The sequence below is a fragment of the Alligator sinensis genome, unplaced genomic scaffold (assembly GCF_000455745.1).
Source record: "Alligator sinensis unplaced genomic scaffold, ASM45574v1 scaffold514_1, whole genome shotgun sequence".
Classification (NCBI taxonomy): domain Eukaryota; kingdom Metazoa; phylum Chordata; order Crocodylia; family Alligatoridae; genus Alligator; species Alligator sinensis.
Window position 1 is genome coordinate 762,685 of NW_005842385.1, and position 22,822 is coordinate 785,506.

Sequence of the window (22,822 nt, forward strand, 5' to 3'; positions counted from 1 at the left end):
CATGGCCAGCTCCTGCCACATCTGGCTGTGGCTTACCCAGTAGGCCAAGGGCTCACACAGGAATGGGTCCCTGTTCTCGGTGAGCTAGGCAGCCACCAAGGCCTGAGCGCTACCTGCCTGATGGTGGGGTCTGGTGCCTCTGGACCCCAACCATGGAAGCCATGCCCTTGGCCCACACTGGCAGCGACTGTGGTGAAGGAGGAGACTGGCTGGTGGATGGTGTGCTAGCATGGGACAGTGGATCCCCCTCTTCCGTGTCGCCCCACCTCTGCCATTCTGCCTCCCTGACACTCTTCACTAGCACTTCTGTCCACTGATTCAGGGTTTGGCTGCTGCATATGCTGCCCTTCACCCTCAGGTCACACATAGTGGCCAGCACGTGGACCATACTGGACCACAAAGAATCAAGCCGCTTCCTGATGCCCTCCTTCAGCAGCCTCACCAGTGCCTGCATGTCTGGTGACAGAGGCTTGCCCCAGCCAGAAACATTGATCCCCTGGAAGCTCTCCATTTGGCTCTGAAGTTCCCTCACTACAGGGATCACCTGGCTAAGGAGGGCATCACCAGTGCTGAGTGTCTCAGTGGCCTCTAAAAAGGGCTTGAGGACCACCAACATCTGGGACATGGTATCCCACTCAGCTCTGTTAAGGGGACCACTGATCCCAATCTCCCCAAGCAAGGCCATCTCATGGATGGTCTTCTGTTGCTCCACAAGCCTTTCCAACATCAGGTATGTGGAGTTCCACCGCGTCTCTACATCCTGCATCATTTTGTGCTGTGGGATGCTCATCTCTGCCCGTTTCTCCAGCAGCATTTTGCCCCCCTTGATGCTCCAGTGGAAGTAGCCTGCCACCTTCCTGCATTTGGAAATGAGCTTGCTGGTGGTTCTGGCACCATCACTGGCAGCCCTCTCCCCCTCCAAGGCATCCCTGATGACAAGGTGCAACTTGTGTGCTACACAGTGGATGCCAATGAAGTTGGCATCATGGACCACCTTGACCCTATTGGTGCCATTGTCGGTGACCATGAACCCACAGGTGAGCTTGCCCTGCCCAGTGAGCCACCCCTGCACCAAGCAGTTCATGGCCCCCACGATCTCTGTTGCCATGTGAGACTCATCCATCATCTTGGCTTGAAGGAGAGCCTGTTGACAGCCTGACTGGTCACACCAGTGCCCTGTGAGGGAAAAGTAGGCATGATCTCCACCCTGGCTACTCCAGATATCTGAAGTAAAGTGTAAGGCCACCTGCAGACCTGCCTTGTGCAGCTCGTCCCTCAAGTACTCTCTGCATGCGTCATACAGGGAGGGAAACATTATCTGCTGAAGGTGGTGCGTGTGGGTACTTGGTATGTTGGGGCCATGAGCTCCATGAGCTGCCTGAACTCTGACCATTCAACTAAGGAGAAGGGCTGGCCATCCACAGCAAGCATCTCCCCAATGCTCTGGGTGAACTTGCTTGCCCTTGCAATGCACCCCCCTTTCTGTCTGCCTTTCCCCCACTGTTCCAGGGTGGCCTGCCTCTGCTTTGGGCGGTCAGGGGCTTTGGAGCAAGAGGGGGACTTCCCTTTGGGCATGCTCCCACTGGTGCCAGGCTGAGGAGGAGCAAGGGCAAAGGGGTGGTGCCTGCGGAGATGCATCAGCATCCCTGTGGTGCTCATGTGTTGCCCCTGCTGGTTTTGCCTCAGCAGTGCAGGCAGATAGCGTATGTTGGATTATCTGCCAGCTCATAATGATCCCAGAGCACACTACCCACTTGCTTCTGGGGTGTGTGTGCATGTGTGGATGCCGCAATTTCCCCCTCCTCAGCAGGCAGAGGCACAGCAACAGGAGGAGTGGACTCAGCTGAGTTGCTTGCCTCTGCAACTTCTACCTCAGCATCCTCTGAAGTACCTTCTAGGGAAGGAGACCTGGTTCTAGGGTAAACTTGAGGGGTGTGGAGCACAAACTCAGATGATTCCCCCTCCTTCCCTAGAATTTCCCTTGCTATGGTACTCAGATCCAGCTCCAGCTCTTCCTCTGGCACTGGAAGGCTCAGCATGGGAAGTGAAATGGGGGTGGAGGAGACTGTCATGCTGGTGCTGCTGCTTGTTGTCATGGTGGCAGTGTGGGGTGTGGTTATGGCTGGTCAGACTCAGGCACAGGCAGTCGCACTGGCACTGCTCCCCTCTCCTTGCTGCCTGTATTAGTGGAAGCCTCATGCCTGCTTGTTGTAGCAAAGAGGCTGTGTCTCAGTTTGTGGGGGGTGAACTTACAGCTCTCCCTCTACCCGTTCTTCCACCCTTCCCTGAAGGCTTGCCAGCTGCCTTTCTGGCACACTTCATGGTGTGTTTCCTAGCGTCTTGTCTTTGCATTGGTGTGCTGGAAAATCTCTCTCTTCTTCTTCTGTTATCTATCTGATTTATGTAATATATGTAGATATTAAGATAATTGTATGTATTTGTATTTATGTCATGCATGCATGTTTGTTTGTATGTATGTATTTATGTAATAAATAAAATAAAAATATATATTTGTATGTATGTGTTTTCCTATATAAATTCTATATTATAATATGCAATAAAATTCTGCTGTGCTTCCCTGCACCGTGACTGGAAAGCACACCATGAGAGAAAGCAGAGATTTGAAAAGAATCAAAATAGATTAACCAAAAAGAGGGGGAGGAATAAATTGAAAGGAATCAATCAGTGAATATAAGAATAAAATACAAGGGTATAGAAAGAAAGCAAAATGTATTGCTGAATCCCAGTTGCTAGGCTAGCAAGTCAGAAATAAATGGTAGTAGCCTTTGTTGTCTAATGCCGCTAAGCTTCTGGAGGACAGCTCAGTAACTGACCCCAAGGCAGAAAACAGCCCAGTTCAAACAATGCTTCTTTGTATGCAGTTTTTCCAACTCTCCCCCAGAGCACTGGGATTGGAAGGGACCTCAGGGAAGGATCACAATCACTGGCCAGCTACACAGTCAATATGAGAGAAGTCCTTCTCCCTTCTTCCCCCTCCCTCTCCTTACTTTCTGTTTCTCTGCAGGCAAGCCCAGCTTCAGCTTCAAAACTTGAACCGTTTCGGAATGTTTTGACTGCCCTTATTTCATTTTGAGGCTATTTCAAAGCCCTTCGTTTCATTTTTTATTTTGCTGTTTCAAGCTCTAAATGACTCAAAACCACATTGAAATGAAACAGCCAGCAAAATTTTGCACAGCTCTACTAAGACTACATAAAGGAAACCTTGCCATAGCTGATAACTACGCATTCTTATGCACAGATGCGGACACAGTGCAGTGGAGGCTGTGGCAAATCATGAAAGAACCTCATTTGTCTACTACAAAATAGCCACACAAGTGAATTAAAATTAAATAAAAACACAATCAAATTTTAATTGTCTGCACTGTCACACCTGGGATACTTGCCAACCTCCCAAGGGCTACAACATTTCCCAGAGAGGTAAAAACAATAGAGCAAATATCTACACGTAAGATTAGTTCAGAAATTGTTAAGACCATCATAAATAGAGCAATGAAGTATTTCAGGAGCATGGTATTGCAAACTGTGCTGTTTAAGACCTCCTAGGATATGTTGAACAAGGATACGCTGAACAAATCTTTTCTATTATGTATTCCGTTTCAATAAGAGATGCAGGAACATGGATGTAGGACTCCCAGCCAGGAGTCACCAGTGTTTTTAGGGTGGATTCTGTCACTGTTGTTATCAGACTCCATTAGTGCCATTAGAGGGTTTGGTCATACCAGTTACATAAGGCTCCCTCAGTTTGGATGGACTCTGCATGTGCTGCCAGGAGATGCCATGCCCCTAATAACCTCATTGTTAGAAGAAAGAGACTGCAGTTTTCAGTGCTTAACAAGAAAGACCTAAGCCAAGTTTATTTCTATAAACAAGCCTGGACACTAACATCTATGACCAGCTGGTATATACATGAACACTGCGTGTCCCCAGAGGCTGGGGGGGCATGGTGACTGCCTGCAGGCAGTGGTGATGGTGTTGGCAGCCAGGGCATGGCAGCAGCAAGTGGGGAGCTCCCACAGGTGTCCGCAGTGGTGGGGGGGTGGCTGATGAGCACCAACCAGCAGTTGGAGACCACCCGCAGACACTGCCGGCAGCATTCATTGGCAATGGCTAGCGGTGATCAGGGACTGCCTGCAGACACCGCGGACGGTATCAACAGTGAGAGGGGTGGGGAATGAGTGCCAATCACCCGCAGTCACCACCATCAGCATCAGTGGTGCTTTATGCAGGGGGTGCACCACCAAGCTCAGGGGGTGCACATGCACCTGCATGCACCCCCTACACATCACCAATGGGTACATGGAGTTAGCCAAGTTATTTTCAAGCATAGTAAAGGCATAAAGTAAAGGTAAAAGTCACCTAGGTAAAAGTGTCCCCTTTACACAATGTTATAGGCATAATACACAATAAATGTACCCCCTAAACCCAATACAAAGTATTAAAGTTACCCAGACCCCTTTCTATACAGTGATCAAAATTCCTTCATGTTTACAGAAGACACATCCTAGTCCCCACCCATTCTTAAAACATCTGTAGATGACATAATTCACATCCTAATTTTTACCAATTAGGGCAACCTTCCTACTAGATACAGAAGCCTATTTGCCTGGTCACTCTGATCTTTGTTTCAGTGTCTTTTATTGGTCTTACCAATTCACCCTCTGAAGATAAGAGTCCATACTAGATTTGGACCATAATAAGTCTGTGAAATATGAAGCAGTGTTAAAGTTAAAGTTAGAAGGTGCTGTTAGCAGTCACATGCTAACAGTTAATACAGTTTCTTGCCTGCAGAGCTCTGACTTGTCACTAGAGGGCTGGTGAGTATGGACACATGTAGGAGCTAGGACACCTGTGCTCTATCCCTGCTCGGGGGGGGGGGGGGGGGGGGGGGGGGTGTACTGTGAGTGATGTTTCTTGGGATGCTGGAGGACTGCAGATTGCTTGTTTTATCTCAGTGGAGCAGACAGAAGTTACCCTAACATAAGCTAGACAGCATGGTCCAGAGTTAAAGTGGCATAACTTTGAGACACTCAGAGCACACTTAGCACAAGTTAATGAGCTTTAATGTGCAGACACTTACATTTTACGTGCCCTTAATATAATCTACATGTAATGTGTAACTTCACCCTTACTGTTGACCTTACAAAGCTCCTGTAAAAAACTTAATAACCTACTTTCGCAGATTTCCATCTAAGCTATATAGATAGTTCCCAGTTTTATATTCATTGAGGCCTACTTCAGTTCATGCCGCTAGCAGGGTCTTTGTGTGATTTGTATATGCATTGATCAATGGTTGAATTAATCCATACCCCAGTCAGCCCTACAGGCGCTAACACTTGATGGATGAACATTGGTACAGTTTGTCAAACCACCACAATATCAGAAGAACTAAGCATTAGACCGTCTCTTCTGCTCACAAGAAAGGCTCATGCTTCAAGATCAAGTCACTTGCCAAGTTTGCACAGGACTTTGTATAATAATAAAGCCAAAAAGAGCAATCGACTCAAGCCTGGAGAGAAATCTCATAGTCACCAAGAAAGTTATTAGGCTGGGAACTTTTCAAAGAAAAAAAAATGGAAGATGTCAGTTTGTTGAAACTCAGATTGTTAATGGGAAAAGATAGATTTCAAAGAATCACCTGATCTGAAAAAAAAATTAAATTTTTGTACAACTCACTCAGGATCACATAGAAACTTGAAGCCATAGGTAGAAAGTCCTAAGAAATAATAAGAGGTTATTTTTTGAGAAACTATTCACTTCTCTTTCAGAGTCCTCAGAATATTCCTGCCTTTCTTGGCCTACAGCCACCCACATAAGGCTCTATATAAATATGGCTTTCCTTACTGAACAAAGGGGAATGGGGTAAGGACAATGCAACATATTTAGCAAAAGAAATTGCTGAAGTGCATCTCTCTCCTCATCAAAGGGCTGTTAAAGCACAGGGAGAGTTCAATGCAGGTTTCTCACATACTAGCACAGAGCATGGTACACAGGAATACAGATTCTATGCAGTCACAATGATCTATTCCCTAGTCACTAAGGTCTAATGGAGAACATGGGCTTTTCTAAGATTAGTCTTGAATTTCACTTTAAAACTGAATACATATTCACCGAAATAAATAAAACAGTGAAAAAAAGGGGTATTTTCCATGGCCCAAGCCCAGCTTTCCTTCATGAGTGTATTGGAGCATGTGCCACTGTTATATGCATATCATTTAACACACACACACACACACACACACACACACACAAATCCTCATGGGACTACACATTATACAGGGATAGATTTATTCTTCTATCACAGAAGTGAAACATTCAGAGACTGGTAGCTCCTAGCAATCATGATAAAGTAGTCCCCTGTCCCCCATTCCTCCATCCTATGTCCCCTCTCCAAAAAAGAAAGAGAGAGATTAGTATGTGTAGCAGAAAGGAATTTCATAGCAGAAATAAAAGAAAGCCATGCAGTAATTATCAGATGAAAACATCCAAGTGGAATTAGAAACACTTGGCTCTGGCACAGACAAAAATGTCATTGCTGAAATACCCTACAGATTTTATTAAAAGTCCTAGAGGTAAAGTTATACATCTTTTTTAATGGGAGAAAAACAGTCAGGGTGCCCTGGATACCATAAACCTAGACATGAAGTCAGACTGAAATCAGCTCTTTGGAAACTCCAAATAGTACAGAACAGTGCAGCAAGTTCCCTCAGTCACAAATGCTAACATGCGCTTATCAAACCCCTCTTCTGATCTCTATGTAGAATATCCTGCCAAATTCAAGGTCTCAGGCCTTATCTGCCAGATGCTCCATATCTGGGCCCCGCATACATAAAAGGCTACCAACACAAATCCAACATGGAGCGCGCATTCCGGCAGCCTCACAGGCCCAACAAAACTTTTGAGCACAAAATTAAAGCTGGTCAGTGCCAGTGTCAGAACTTCCTAGGCCTGGCCTGAGACTATGGCCAACACCCACAGAAACTAAAGACCACCACCACTTCCTATCCAAATGTAAGGCTCGCTTTTTCAGTCTGTTTTCCCTAACACAATGATATCAGGTGCTGGGATGTGGGTGGCCAACCTGTGGGCGGGGGGGCAATCAGGAATGGGGGATAGCCAGGGGGGAAGGCCATAGCTTTAGAGTGGTGGCTACAGAGCCATGAAGCTGAAGGCAAGGTCAGAGGTTGGTGAGCAGAGTCCAGAAGCAAGCCAGGCCAGGAGACAAGGAACTTGCAGGAACACAGCTGAGGATCAAGAAGAGCCATGGGGAAGCCTGGCCAGTGCCTGTCCTTTCCCTGCCTTTCAATAAGGGAAGTGGTCAGTGAGGTCTTGCTGGCATGCCAACTGGGTCCCAGGGAGAGTATGGAGCCCTGCTTGCTATGAGGGGCAGTCCCTGCCCATTTCTTGGCAGCTGCAGCATGGGTGGGAGGCCTAGGTAAGATGAAGATGAACATGCTCCAGAAGACTGAGATCCTGGTTCAAGGCTGTAGTCCTGACAATTGGTGGAAGATGTTTAGCTGTTACAGGGATCAGGAAGTCATAAGAGCCAATAGAAAAGAGGACTGGGTGCTTTACGACCTGCCTCTGTGCTCTACCAGAAAGTTCAGGTGTAATGCACATCCTGCTGTGTCTGTGCCAAATCCTGGAAAGCAAGGCAATATAACTTCCTTAAAGCAGCTTGGTGCATACCAGTAAGAAAGCCCATGATAGACAGCCTAAAAGTAAGGCTGGGAACATACTCAAAACCAGCCCACATGGAGCTAAATCACTTCATTTGTGAAACGAGTGGGCAGGGGAGGCTTCACAACAGGGTATCAGGGTTGGCACTGCGGTGGTGAAGACATGCTCTCACAGAAATATAAAGAGAATAAGATTCCCTGCCTCAGTCCAGGCTTTTGTAAACCCTGGAATTGGGCACTCTTCAAATATGGATATATTCCTCCCAGGCATGCTCGCTAATTTTAAATGGAAATGTGTAATTTAGGGGCAACAAGGGAAGCCTCAATTCAAAGCACCAAAGGGTTTTTTGTTGTGTTTTTTTCTGCACAGAAATTAAGAAAGCCATTCCCTTTGAGAAGTGTTTTAGAGATTCAGCTTTACCTTCAATGATGAGCAAGGACTTGCAAAACCAGCCACTGCTATGTGTTGTCAGTAGCCAAATACATAACTGCTACTTAAGTAATATAAAACAAATTTAAAAAAAAAAATGCAACACTTGATCTAACAAGATGTTTGTGAAGGAATCTCTTAACTCTGGACTCTTATTAGTTTATCATAGCATGATTCTGGCCCCTGCTGAAAACAGTCTCACAAAGATGCGAAAGGATCTGGACATCCACACATAAGAACATGCACAAGTGGGGTTGATTCAACTTACCCTTCCAGAAAGCAAGCCTTACTCTTATAGAGATGCGGTTAGTGTGAGAGATGTAGGTGTGATGGTCCAGAAATGATGTGAGAGGTAAGGATATCTTAGAGTGGTATCTGTTATTGGACCAACTGTGTAGTAGGGATAAAGTTAGACAAGCTTTTGAATGAAAGACATCCTTCATCACATCCCTGCTCACAAGTAATCAGATACTTATAGTACTGGATGACTCAGGGCATTACTTACGAGCTAAAAGGCCTTTGTCCTTAAATTTGACCTCATTGACCACTTAATCTGAACCCTGCTGAGCTCAGGAGAGATTACAAGCTGCTTTCCTCAAATGAATATTTGAGAGGCCTATCGGAAATAACTGACATAGGAGTTAGACGTAGGCGTTCCCAAATTCACACTAGACTGGAAGAACTCCAAAGCAGGGACTTCTTCATAGCGTGTTTGTACGGTGTTTTGCACAATGATGCCTGTCTTTCTCGGGTACTTTAGCAAAAACTCTCCCAGTGGTGACTTCTCTCAGTGTGTTTGTGACACATGCACTGGGTGGAAGTGAACAAAAAAGTAAAACGGCAGACTCAGAAACATGGTTCTTGCTCTCTCTCTCTCTCTTTTAATATCCTGATGATTTTGTGTGGGTGCACAAATGCAGGCTCATCTAACTCATGATTTTTAACTCAGGGGGGTGGGGGAGGTAGTGTTGTATATGTCTGATGCAGGGCCAGATTCCAGGTTGCAGGCTCATGCAGGTGTGTAAAAGGAAAAGATTCCCACCCAGTTCTACTTCAGCATACTTGCACAGGGAGTCACGAGAATCCTAGTATTTTATTTTCTCAAGCAAAAATGCAAGGGAAGCGTTTGAACTACCAAAGTGCCAGGGTTGTCAGGGGTCAAGTATCTTCCCACACAGATTGGATTTAGCAAAAGGAAGAAAACATATGCAACTTAAGTATAAGAACCACTTCTTCCTCCAAATGCTTACAGTAGGGCCCTACAGATGATAGGAGTCCAGAATTGCCCCTCAGCAGGATACATGTGGAAACTTGTAAGGTGTTTAGTCTACTGATCATATCACCCTCTGAGTCTTGCACTGCTTCAAGCACACCAATTCACTCAATAAATACTTAATAAGCACCTGAGCATTTGTATGCTTAGCTGAACTATACTCTTTGCAAGTCATCCGTCAATGGTGTTTATTTTCATTAAATGTCATTGTTAAGCCAAAAATACTTTTACTCTAAAGAGACATGATCGATATTAGAAAGGAAATTCAGAGTTCAGACTTCTACTTTGTCTTTAACTTGCCTTGGGACATTACAGCTTATTCTGTGTGATACAGAAAGCACCATCATTCATTGGTCTGAGAGCTTTGATATATCTAGACTCAAGAGAACTAGAAAAACCACAAACCTAAGTTATGTTATGTTAACATAACATCTCCTTCCTACTTGCCATTATTTCTGCTCTGATTTTCAACAGGGAAGGTTGTGATACATTAAACACAATGGACTTTCAAAGTAAGGACTACTTTGAAAATACAAACTAAATAATAGTTAAAGTGACCTTGCTGGATCTAACAATCTCAATGAATTCTGTTACAGATTAGCTCAGCTGACTGAGTTCTTCAAGGAAGAGTTTATTGATATTTTAAAATGGCTTGCTTGTTAATCAGGGAGTATGCAGCAGTCTAGCTCTGCACTGCAACAGAGCCATGTCTGCAAATAAAAAGCCAGTAAAAGGGAGAAGAAAGGAAATCTCAATGATTCTTTTTTTATGTAAAGCAGTGGAAGTTAGGGAGGCAACACGACACAGACATGAACCTCAAACTTAGATGAAAGGGGTATGTACAAGTGTTACATTTAGATCACCCTAAGGTTATAGGGCAATTGAAATGCCCCACTATGCAAGGGTTCATAGGTGGATCTCATGTCTTGGAAAGGGGGGTGCAGAGGGGCACATCATCACATATAACACAAAACATATTTTTCTCTAGTTAAAGAGAAACTAGAATCTTTACTAACATAGAGAGGGCTAGCACTATGTGGGGGTGTCCCCATGAGCACGCATGTGCGGCTTGCAGCGCCTCAAACCAGTCTGAGACACCACAAACTGCACGCAGCACATAAGCAAGTGTTTGCCATGCTTCAGCATGGAGTGTTTTTTTAACACCAGAAGATCCTTGTTTTTTTTTAAAAAATACACTGCTGAAAAAAGGGGCTCAGCACATGTGGCAGCTGCCAGAAAGGGAACCTGACCAGCCAGAGTCACACTCTGGCTTCCAGCCAGACTCTGAACAGCTGGCTCAGCACTGCTGCTGCCCTGGGAGGCCCCCTTTGTCACGTGCCAGAGCGGGCATCCAGGAGTGTGCCTGGGGACAAATAGCAGGAAACATGTGACCCTGCACGTGTGCACTTGTGGGGATGCACCCTATATTATTCAATTTAAGATCAAAGCAAAAAAAATATATAATTCTTGGAATGTGTGCTGATTTGCTAGAGTACATATCCATTTTTCAAAAAACAATAACAAATTAGTCAAAAAATTATCAAAAGCTATTGCATCATTAGTCCTGTCATAGCTATAGTTAAATGTACACCTCTTATTCAGATTCATAAAACAAAATCTAACTTTCTTGAGTGTCTTGATGGTGCCTCAAATACTTCACTGTCAGTCATTTCTATGCCTGAGTGATAATTACCACACCTGAGTTAAGGTTTTAGCTAGAGCTAAAAACAGCCTGCAGGGCTCTAAAATAGAGGAGAGAGATTCCCAAGAATGGGTAGCAGACAGCAGAATTTCGGACAAAAGGATAGTTTGAATAGTGGAACAAGGAGACCATTAACAAGGAGAGAGAGTCATTAGCACCTGTGGAGCAGAGAGAGATTAACAGGAATCGGGAAGATGATAATGAGCCATGAAGTCAATTGACTCTCTCACTACTGCCTGATTAGAAATGCTGCTGCCCTTCCCAAACAGTTGGTTTTAAAGTTTGGGTGGACCAGGAATCAAAAAAGGGGTGCAAATGCACCACTGCACCTTCACCTCCAGAACCACTCTTGCAAAGGTTCACAGGGTTTAGGTTGCCCTAAAAATGACATGCTCGATCTGAAGTTAGTTCATCTCATCGGTGAACTGTAGATTAACCTGGGATTAACTCAGTCTAGCAATGGTTAATCTGGCCCAGTGAACGCCTACACCCATTCACAGCACAGCCCTAGGGCTGGGAAAGGCCAGCCACTCACCACAGCTGTGGGTCTGTACTGTTTTATTCTCCCCCACCCAACCCTGACTGGCCTATTTTTCTCCCCACCCCCCAACTACTCACCCAAGACCAAGCAGCACTCCCACAGACCTGCCAGCTGCCATCCTGAGCCACCAGCTCCCTCCCACAGACCTGCCAACTCCCCCCAAGATCTGCCAGCCCCTTTCCCCCCAGATTACTTACCTCTAGCTGCCCATACCTTCTCTCAGCAAGCTGCAAATTCTTACACATGTAGGACCTGGGTCAGATTTAGGTGGCTTAAACAAAGCAACGTAAACGTGAGCCAGGTCCCACAAATGCTTCTTCACACCCTAAGTAAAAACAGACAATATCTTTATTTCTTAAATCTGAGTTGACACCTTCATTACTTCAGAAACATTTTTATTGGAGTTTCTAAAGATAATCTCCTATTGCTTGAATAGGTCAATCAGAAGTTGGAAACAAAGTTGCTTTTTCTCCTAAAAGGTCAGCTACAGTTAATAGTTGCAACTTTAAAGTATTGCCAGTAGGCCTGTGTGAAGCAGCTAGTATATTCCCTTTGGACTGGGATTCGGCCAACTTGGGGGGGGGGTGACTCACTTCGGTGATTTGAATCACTGTCTCGAATCGATTCAGCTGAATCTGATTCGGAGATTTGGCCACTGCAAAATTAGCTGAATCTCCAAATTGGACAGGCCCCATCCTCCGCCTGCTCTCCAAGCCCCTCAATGGCTACCCTGCCCAGCCCCAGCTCCCGGCTCTTAAAAAAAGAAAAAGCTCTGGGCTCACTGGCTCCTGCCAGGCAGAGAGGCCATCCCCATTGCCACCCACTGGCCCACTCTACATGGGGGGCTCTGTCATGAGCCCCCAGAAGCCCCAACAGCTGCTGCACCAGCCGATGAGTGCAGGGGTTTTTTGTTTGTTTTTTAAAGAACCAGGAGCTGGGGAGGGCACAGCAATCATAGGGGGTGCTGGGAGAGCAGGCAGGGGTTGCGAGGCTCATGGCAGAGCCCCCCATGCAGCAGTGGGGGGCAGTGGGGATTGCCACCCACTTGGCAGCAGCCAGTGATTGCGGGGCTTTTTTTTTTTTTTTTTTTTAAGAGCTGGGGCCATGCAGGGCAGCTGGGGGGCTGGGAGAGTGGGCAGGGTTAGGGGTGCTCAGGGGAGCTGGGCCCCCTACTTACCAGCATGGAGTCCAGGTCCAGCTCCCTGCGGCAGCAAGTGGAGACTGCCCAAATCTCCAAAGCTCTCCAAATCTTGTCTGAACCAATTCAGAGAGCTTCGAATTAATTCAGACCTTTTTATTAGTCTTCTGATTCAATTCAGATTTGGAGATTCAGGCACTGAATCAGGCCGAATCTCCTCTGAATCAAATCAGCACCCAAAGTTTTGCACAGCCCTAATTGCCAGGATTTCATATACCTCCAGAGTAGCCTCTAATACAAACAGCAGCGAAGTCACCTATAGTCATTTAAACTGAAGTGCATCTTAAATGGAAATGACTGGCGAGCTTTTTGGTGCTAAAATGTGCTACCCAGCTCGAATTAATAAAATAAATTCTGGCTGTTCACCTCAGATAAAATCACCAATTCATGGTCCTTTACTCCCCTTCTCCATGAATCATCCCCTCCACCCCTGAATGCCCCACCACCACCTGCTACCAGGATCACCATCCCAATCACCTCTTCCACACTTACCAGCCACCATATCTTCCCCTCTACCCCCAGATTACACCTCTGCCACCTGATCTCCCTCTGTGGCCCAGATCACTCCCCCACCACCCTCATCACCTCCTTCACCCTCTCCAATCATCTCTTTGACCTCCAAATCATTCCCTTGATCACCCCTTCTACCTCCCATTGGCCCTTCCACCCCCACTTCATCACCCTGCTGCCCCAATCAGCTCAAAAGCAGTGGTGGCATCAGCAGCAGTAGGGGAAGCCCCCCCTCCCTCTCTGCTCCCAGGCTCCCTGCAGCATGCACTGCCCCTGTGCACCTGAAGCCAGGCCTTGCTGGACCCCACAGCTGCCTAGAAAATCCTCAGTTCACTGCCCTCTCTGCCATGACCCCCTTCAGTTGTGGAGTCCAGAAGAGATGAGATCCTGGCCACTGGGGGCAGCACAAGCTACAAGGAGCCTGGGAGTGGGCAGAAAGGGGGAACTCTGCCCTCCCCTGCTCTTGCTGTCCCCACCACTCTCAGACTGATTGGGGAAGCAAAGCAATGATCCAGGGATAGAGAGGCTGATGTGGGGTGGATGGGGCAATATAAGTGATACAGTGGGCAGAGTGGCAGAGAGGGGTAGATGGATGGTAGGGAAGCAAGCTACATGGCGGGAAGGTGGTTCAGAGATGGAGGTAGTGGTTGCAGGGGCAATCTGGGAGCTGATGGAGGGTGGGAGGAGGGCAGAGAGGGTGCTTCAAGTGGCATGGCAGCCCCTTCCCCTCTTCCCTCTGGTCTATATTGCAGCTAGAGAGCTGGTGAACAAGGCAGGCACAGAAGAGATTGCAGCTCCCATCCAGGCCCCTGCTCACCAGCCCCTGAGCCACAGGCAGAGCAGTGCACTTTAGAGAGGGTATTAACCTTTAAGGTGCAAGTGCTGTCACCTAACGTGCTAAATTTAACAGTCTAACATTCCTTATAGTTAGTACGTGCTACTTGTAACATGTAATCTCATCCAAAGGTGGGAAGAGTCCAACCTTTGTATTAATAGACTGATTTGTCAGAGGTGCTAATCACCTTAAATGCCATCTACTTCCATGCAATCTGCAGGGGCAAGAAACCATCTGAAAATCAGGCCATAAATTATTTTTAAAGGTCCCCTGGACCGAGACAGTATCAATTAAGTAACAGAAACACAGGAAAATCTCCCTTCCCCTGCCCCCAGCACCAAAAGCAAAAGAAGAAAATGTTGCTCTTTAACCTGCTACACTCAGGCAGCATGATTCTGTTCATCAGCCTCAGGGAACCTAATCTGTATTTAGACAGTGATATTTATAATGCAGTGCTGTACTCCATGTCAGTTCCCAGAGGACAGCCTGTGCTGCTTCTGTTGCTCTAGTGGAAGCAAACAGCTGCTTTATACATTTCCCAAAGCCCCAGTGTGAACTGAATTCTTTTATTGTCACTTATTTTGAAAGAGCAAGTACTGTAAGGCAGGTAATGTGAGGAGCAAAGAAATGGGGAAGGGAGAGTTCTATTCAGGTTTGCTTCTGTGTTTTCTGCAAGGGTATTATTTAAACTATAAAACTACCAAAATAAAATGTCATCAGTAGCACAATAGAGAACCGGCCACACAATAGAAATGTTACCTTATTTCTTATCCCCCTTCCCATGCCAAAGCTCACTTTTCCCCCATAACAAGAAACCTTTACTACAATAACTAGAAAGAGAGGGAGCGGTGGTAGGAGGGAAAGAATTTCCATAAAAATACATTTGTTTGAAAGGAAAGAAAGAAACTGAAAGCAAATTATATATACACATCCAGATTTAACTCCATTCCTGTAGCCTGGCATTCATAGTGCTAAGGTCAAGACTGAGTCGGTGTTCCCATTATAACTCTCACTCTCTAAGGCTTTATATAATTTTGCTGACTTAATACACTCCTGGTTGAAGTGTATTAAGTCAAACCAAGGAGGGGTAATTTTTAACACCAGAAAGGTCAAGAAAATAGTTTAGAAGGGTCACCCAAGTTTTTGTTGTTGTTCATTTTTTCCCTCTGTTTCTGACTGCCTCTAAGGTTTTTGTAAAAGTTCTGCTATTAAAAGATGACAGCCAATTTTGAGGTTCTTTCATAGAGACGGCTGTGGGTGGCAGCTTCTGGATTATCTATCCCCTGCCCTCTCACCTATCTCTTATCTTTCTCTTGGATTTGTTTTAAATATCACTAGCATGGCTAGGGTAGATGAGGGAAGATGGTATCATGGTGGAGGTACATCGGCAGGATGGCACGAAGAAATATGTGTTCTCTCAGTATCTCTGATATTCGGTTACATGAGCAGGGGACATCCATCTTTAGAAGTGTCAATAGGTCACCTTTCACCAGCAGTAAATTTCCTCAGATGATCTTTGAAACATATCTTAACACATTTCTAAGATCCATGTACCACCCCAAATATGACATTAACTCTTCATGGGCTGCATATTCAAGGTTCTGTCCTTTTAAACTGTGTCAGTTTTACCCACAGAAGCACAGATGAGAAACTGTTGAAGTGTTGCACAAATTTAACTTGTTAGATTTGCAGCTCACTGTTGAATATACAAATACTATCAAGGATTAACAGAGCCACATCAAATCTATAATTTCTTAGTAGAAAACATATATACATATATGTATTAATGCATGGGGTTATACATACTTCTCTCTCTCTGTCTTACACACACACAGGCCACCTGAACTGCATATTAGATGCACACACATATTAGTTTAATGTCACCTCTTCTCTTAATCCATTATCCATGATAATCCATTGTATCCCCTAGGTACTCAATCATCAAAGCAACTTTAAACCTCTTCTTGAAGATCAAATGCCTCTTTAATACAGTTATTTACAGCTTACTGAATTATAGAACTCAGTAAGCTTCTGAACTGTCTCCACAAATTAATCAGAAGCATAAGGTAGCGACTGCAGGGAGGTTCTTCTGAAGCCTGAAACAGATAACAGAAATTCTAAAAGCACCAAAGAAAAGGAGAAGTATCTTGATGGCCACTCCTGCCATCATGCTCTCCCAACAACTGCTTCTCTGTGCTCTTGGCCTGGTCAGTCCTTAGCTTCATCAAATCCAATTAGATGAATTAGCATTTAGTGAGGCTAATGAGTCTTAACCTTCATAATGAGTGTGTCATTCAATGCCTTCCAATTTCTGCCATGCCAAGTTAGCAAGGTTTTTAGAGGCCATTTAGGAATAACATAGGGGCTTGGTAAGGAAGAACTACACAAGAGAGACTGAATTCCTTTATAAACATCCCACTGTAATATTCCATGTGTTCACAGAAATTTTCTCTTCCTCCTCCAACATCTCTATACTGAGCAGCATGAGGATGCATGCTTAACAGCCAATGTGGTGGATTTCAGAAATATTAAACCACTATTATCACTGCACGATGAAGCAAGTAACCTCTGAGTTCTTTATAACTCTTTCTGGCAGTGCAGTGACTGTAAACCAAATAATTACCATTACATTCTCAACACAGGTCGCACATATCCTAGACGCCTGCTTCTCCATGCATGGAGCAAACCCAGACTCAGTAAGACTGCCATAGTAGGAGCAAGAAATAGATTCTTTTTTTATATAACTTTTTTTCCATTTCAAATCCTTTGTCAATATTGATTTTCTACATACACACACTCACACACACACACACACACACACACACAGGAATCACTACCTCAGCTACTGAAATATTGACTCTGTTGCAAAACAGAGAATTCAGACACAGCACAAGTAATCATTAGATAGCACTGTAAGTCAAGAATACCACCAGGACTGGATCTACTGGCAAGTGTAAGCCACCATGTCTTTATACTCAATAGAATCTGGCCAAACTTTGTGGGGTTAGCTTCCCACACGAAGAAAAATCCACAACAGAACCCAGTGGCACAAACTAGTCAGTGCTTAGATTTTATTCCTTATCCAAAAGACAGTACTTGACATGTATTTTCAAAACTGACTCTAATTTGCAGTAGTGGGTTGACATAGCACTTTAGTGTTTAATGCTTTGCTAGCAGTTTACAAAAGAGAACACCAAATAAAAGCATTCAGTGCTGCAACAGATTTAGACACAGTGTCATCCACTGAGAAATATTTGTGATATTTTTTTCTACACAGTGCCTGAAAACTAAAGTTTTATAAATACCTAATTCGCTTTCAATCACTCAGACATTTGAGAGATAATGCCATTGGATTAGAAGGCTGTCAGCGGGTAATGGTCTCCTGCTGCTAAATAATGTCCAGTGACTATTTCTATTGTAGCAAATGATTAATAGGGTAGATGCTGTCATTTTTTCTGTCAAACGTCAATGTGTACATGACAGTTGCCTGCTGTGCCATTATTGGAAAGCTGTGTTTGTTTCTACACAAAAGTCAATCTCTTTTCAAAGCCAATGAGATGCCAGTCTACTCACAGTACACTGTGGGGTTTTTTAATTCCACAGGGATAGAAATAGGCTGGATTCTGACTGACTGAAATTACAAGTTTTTTAATTTATTTTGATAAGAATCCTTTAATCAGATGACTTAGTACTGATCTATTAGAAGAGCTGAATAAAAGCAGCAGGAAGAGAATATTAAAATGGGTCACTCCTTTGTCACAATTACTTCTGGCTGCTCAACAGGCAACTTACACCACCTCGGCTTCCCGTACACTAACACGTCCATAATTTTCTGCAAAAAAGTTTGCGCTGGGGGGAGGCGGTTCTGAATCAGTTTAAAGCTCCCCACCACCATTTTTTCAGTGCAGGACTCTGATACATGTGATGCTGGAGGCTGCTGGAGCGTGGTAATTTCCACGCTCCAGCAGTCTCTATTAATTGAGTCTGCTCCAACACGCTGTAATTACAGCACATGGAAGCAGACTCCCTGCACATGTATAGGAGCCCATTGTGTGACACATCCATTATGCCGAGGCAAGGGTATTTGCTTCTTCAGGTAGGAATAGGTGTGAATCACTTCTACCAGCCTTGGTCTGATGTAATCCCATTGACTTCAGTGGAGCAACACAACATGGTTTACATGAGCATAAGTGAGAAGGGACCTGAATCCAACAAGTCTAGCTGGGAATAAAGGAACCTAGCTCAAGCTGACCTTGACTCACTCTTACTGATATGGGTGCAACTGTCATAGAAAAGGGTTGCACCTGTGTAAAAAACAGTGTAAGTCAGAGCAGTGTCAAGCCAGGGAATACAAACTTGCCTCAGCTGACTTTTTTCTGATCACTGTACCTTTTGACAACCACAATACTCACATCAGACAGCAAATTAGAGGTTTATACTGGTTATGTTTCCAGTACTGTTCTCTCATTAAAAGGTATATGGTTAAGTCCCCATTGGTGGTCTGGCTCTACTCTATAGGGGGAGGAGAGTCCCTACACCTCTCACAGCGCTTGTGCACCTGCTTTGATCCCTTCAATTGGAGAGGGGGTACCTCTTGGAGTACCGCCCAGGTTACACACAAAAAAGAGATCTTGAACTGATTAGACTACCATCGCCTCTGCTACTATCGCTGAACTGCCCAAAAGCTCTCCAGTCCTCTTAAATCAAGCACTTACTCAAGGAACATGTCTGATGTGACAGGTCTCCATTCTTACCGTTTTTGGGACTCACTTGCCAGATCTCTAGTTATCCTGACTAAGCCCAAAGATGCCAATCTGCCAGAGTCCTTGGTATTAAAAATGCTTCAAGTCTTATGGCTCTTTGTAACTGTAAAACAAATATGCACATGTGGGGAAAGCTGAGAGATTAATGGATTTGGAAGCTTCAAAGAGAGAATTAGAAAAGGCATTTTTGTGGCAATTATGTATATTATATACCATAATATTTGGAGCTCAATTATCTAAGCAGTAAATGCCAAAAGATCTAAGTAAATCTGTCTGTCCTACAGAGGGCCTTATACCACCCTCATCCTTGTGGGATTTCAGCACCTTCCAGCACTGCACTCAACAACATGAGTGACTCATTTTGTCTCTTACCCTCTCCACTAAGTAGACTTGTGCATAAACTAGCTCCACTAGGAAGAGGAGGGAAAATAAGGAATCTTTACTAAATATCCAAATAAATAGTTAAATATGGGGTGTCAGTTTCTGAACACCCCGTTGTCACAACCACCTACGAAAGTCACATAAAAAAGTTACAAACATTTCATATAATGCATCTCCAAGCTACCAAAAGATGGCAGTATTTCAGAACATTACACTTGCATCTATTCATGACAAGGCAGCTGCTTATATTATTCTTGGCTGATATTATATATTGTTGTATCCATGAGGATTAAGTGTCAGCTAGGATGATGTTCTGTAACCTGTTGACTAGGGATATGAATGACATGGCTCCACAACACTGGCCGCATCTACACGAGTGGAGGACTGAGCAATTGTTACTGTGCAATCAATTAGTACTTGCTTAACCAAGTACTAAAAGACTGTGCAGTAACCAGCATTACAGTGCAGGCCTGTCATCTCACAGTTATTTTTAGATGCTACTGCGCAGTAGCTTGTTACTACTATGCAGTAGCATCACCATCACGGTTCATGCCTAGCGATGCTATGGCACCATAGCAATGAGCTACAGCACAGCAGCTTGTTGCTACTGCACCGTAGTGTCTCATGTAGACGTGCCCACTGTGTATCACGTTCTACTGTTCAATCAAAAGGTGAACTTCAAAAGTTGCAGTAACTTTAATAACATATTTTCTTGCAAACAATATGCATCTTTCCTCCAAAAAAATCAGCTGCTTAAAATCGGGGTGCATATTATAAGCAAGGAAATACAGTAATAGCAGTTTCTATAGAATAAACCTCTGCCTGAGCAAAGCAAAAGTAACACTGCCCATACTGCACAGGAAGCAGCACAATGAACATGCAGGACTCCCTAACAGCTGCTAGGGACTTACCGGGACTTTCAATGAAAGATTTTTTTGTTGTTGTTCATTCTTCCGGTCTAAAACAAGGCCCGTCTCTCTTCAAGGGGGAGGGGGTGGTGATATGCAAGAAAAAAATGGTAAAAAATGAAGACAAATTTAAATTCTTCTTGAATGGAGAGAGAGCCTGGAAAAGACGCCACAATTTGAGAAACCAGAAAGCAAATGGAAAGAATGTAAAACGTGAATTTAAAGAAAAAGCATTACTGGTTGAAGCAAATCCAGTGAAAGATTTAGGGCCCAGCTCATGGGCTTTGAATGCCTGGGGTTGGTATCTTGGAGATAATCATGCAAGACTCAAAGAACCAGATTATGACTGAGGGCCTGGTGCCTCACTCTGCCTCAGTATGATTAGTTCTTGTAAGGATAAATTACTCCTTTGCTATAGTGGTCATACAGGTCTGAAAAAGGCTAGGAAGTCTCCATTTCTACTGCCTTACTCTGAGATCTGAGTTAGCTGCATCCCCTTGAGGGGTTTTCTCCAGGGGTATTCATGCCATGAGTGCAGCTGGGCAGGATCATATACCACCTTATGACGTCACAGGTGGTAGGAGTGTGACACAAGGACCATCATATTCTAACTTAGTGATGACAGCATTGCCTGGTGACCTTCCAGAGACATTAGGTGCTCTCAAGTTGAGCAATGTCAGGCGAATGGTAGCAGAAACAGTTGTACTTTCTATTCCACAAACCTGGCTAAATGGATTTATCTTTCTTAGATCTCAACTTTGACTCCTGGCTTGTCATTGTCACAGTTGCAATGCTATTTCTGGTCGTCCACATCTGGATAAAGCCTGAGCAGCCACAGGTAGGTAAGAATCTGAGACAGAGGGATAACTGGATAGTTGTCATCTGAAAGTAGGTGCCAAGCAAGAAGCTTTTTAAAGTAATCGGGCTCAGATCACTTGGACGTATGAATCCAAAAAGCATTGCCAGGGAAGGCTTCAGGATCACAGCTGTCCACATTTTATCAATCTCAGATTCCTGAAGGAATTTCTGGGAGACTGGACTAATGCTTATGCAGTGCTCATCCACTCTGCAGGCTCCAGGTCTCAAGAATCCCTAGATACTCCACATATCCCCAATCCTGCTGGTTTGCATGGCTGAGGCTAGCTTCCATCGCAACCACCTCTCACACAGAATAGTCATGTCCCCAGGGGAGGGATGTCCCTGTGGTGATTGGGGGGCATGAGAGAATTGGTTCTTCTGCTACACAGGATCCTGGCAAAACTGGAGAAGTCCCCGCTAACCTTCCACTTTCTGGGTGTATAGCAGACTCCACAGAGGACTAGGATGGCCAGGCAGAGTCTGGACTGCAAAAAGGCCCAGCCAAAAGGTAAGCAGTCTCTGGGCTTTGCATCGTACCATGTGAAAAGCAGAGATAATGAATCTATACTTCTTCCCACCCCTGCCTGTTCATGATCCCAGTGGAAGCTGTGCAAGGTGAGTGGCTAAGGTCTCTAGGATGGGAGGTGCCAAAGTCCCCTCCCCCCCAGGCAAACACCATCTCCTTTCCCTCTCCCTTCTAGCAGTTTTTGGACTCCAGGAGGAGGCCCCTGTATCCCTGGATACATGGTAAGCACTGCTCCCCATAAACCCTGCAACCCCCTCCTGTAGCATCACAGGGGTTCATGCCCACCCAACCCCATTAGTCCCTCCTGCCCTTCCCAGCCCTCACACTTGTGCCAGAATACCACTGACTACCTTTCAATGGAAAGGGCCACCTCTAATCTGGACCAACTCCCACACCCTATTCATTCTCTTCTTCTGACAGCTTATTTAACCCAGCAGAATGGATTGCATGAACTAGACTTCCCCATCCTGCAACTGGGACAAAAAGTTGCATAGTGCCAGCCCAGTGCCCAGCCTGAGGGCTATGGCCAGCTCAGTGAGGAGGGAAGTCCCTTGGAGTTTGGGGGAACAGATCTATGGCTATGCAGCCAGCCTGTGCAGTGACCCTCACCCACAGTCTACCTCCTCCCAACATAGGTCCCTAGCGAGATTTGGGTCCTGGAGCTTCAGCACTGCAGCCTAGGGCTCCCATTGGCAGCAAAGCAGCTTCTCCACGATCTGGCAGCTCTGCTTGGTCATTATTCTTAGCTCAGATGGGTTGCAGGAGTAGGGCCATAGCACAGGCTGGGCCTGCTAGGGGCACTCTCCCTTTGCCAGCCCTCAACAGGGACCACCTCAATTCCCAGCTGATTGAGAGGCAGGACTTGGGATGGGAGTCAATAATTAGGAAGACTGGGGCTGGCTCAGGGGAGCACAGTGTCTCCAGGGAAAAGAGGGCATGAGGGGAGGTATGAGCACAGTGGTCTGACCTCCCTTCCTTTCTGTCATGCAGCTCCCCAGTGTCCTGGGACAATCTGCCCTTTGCCAATAAGCTCTGCCTGGTGGAAAGGAGGCTGCAGCATGTTGCCCAGCACCTGGACACAGCCCTGATATCGTAAGATCTGAAGGGGGAGGTGGGGGGCAGGGAGAGGGGTGTGGAATGGAGAGGCTGTAGGGGAAACACAGAGCAGGAAAATATTATAGAATCAGACTCATAAAAAAG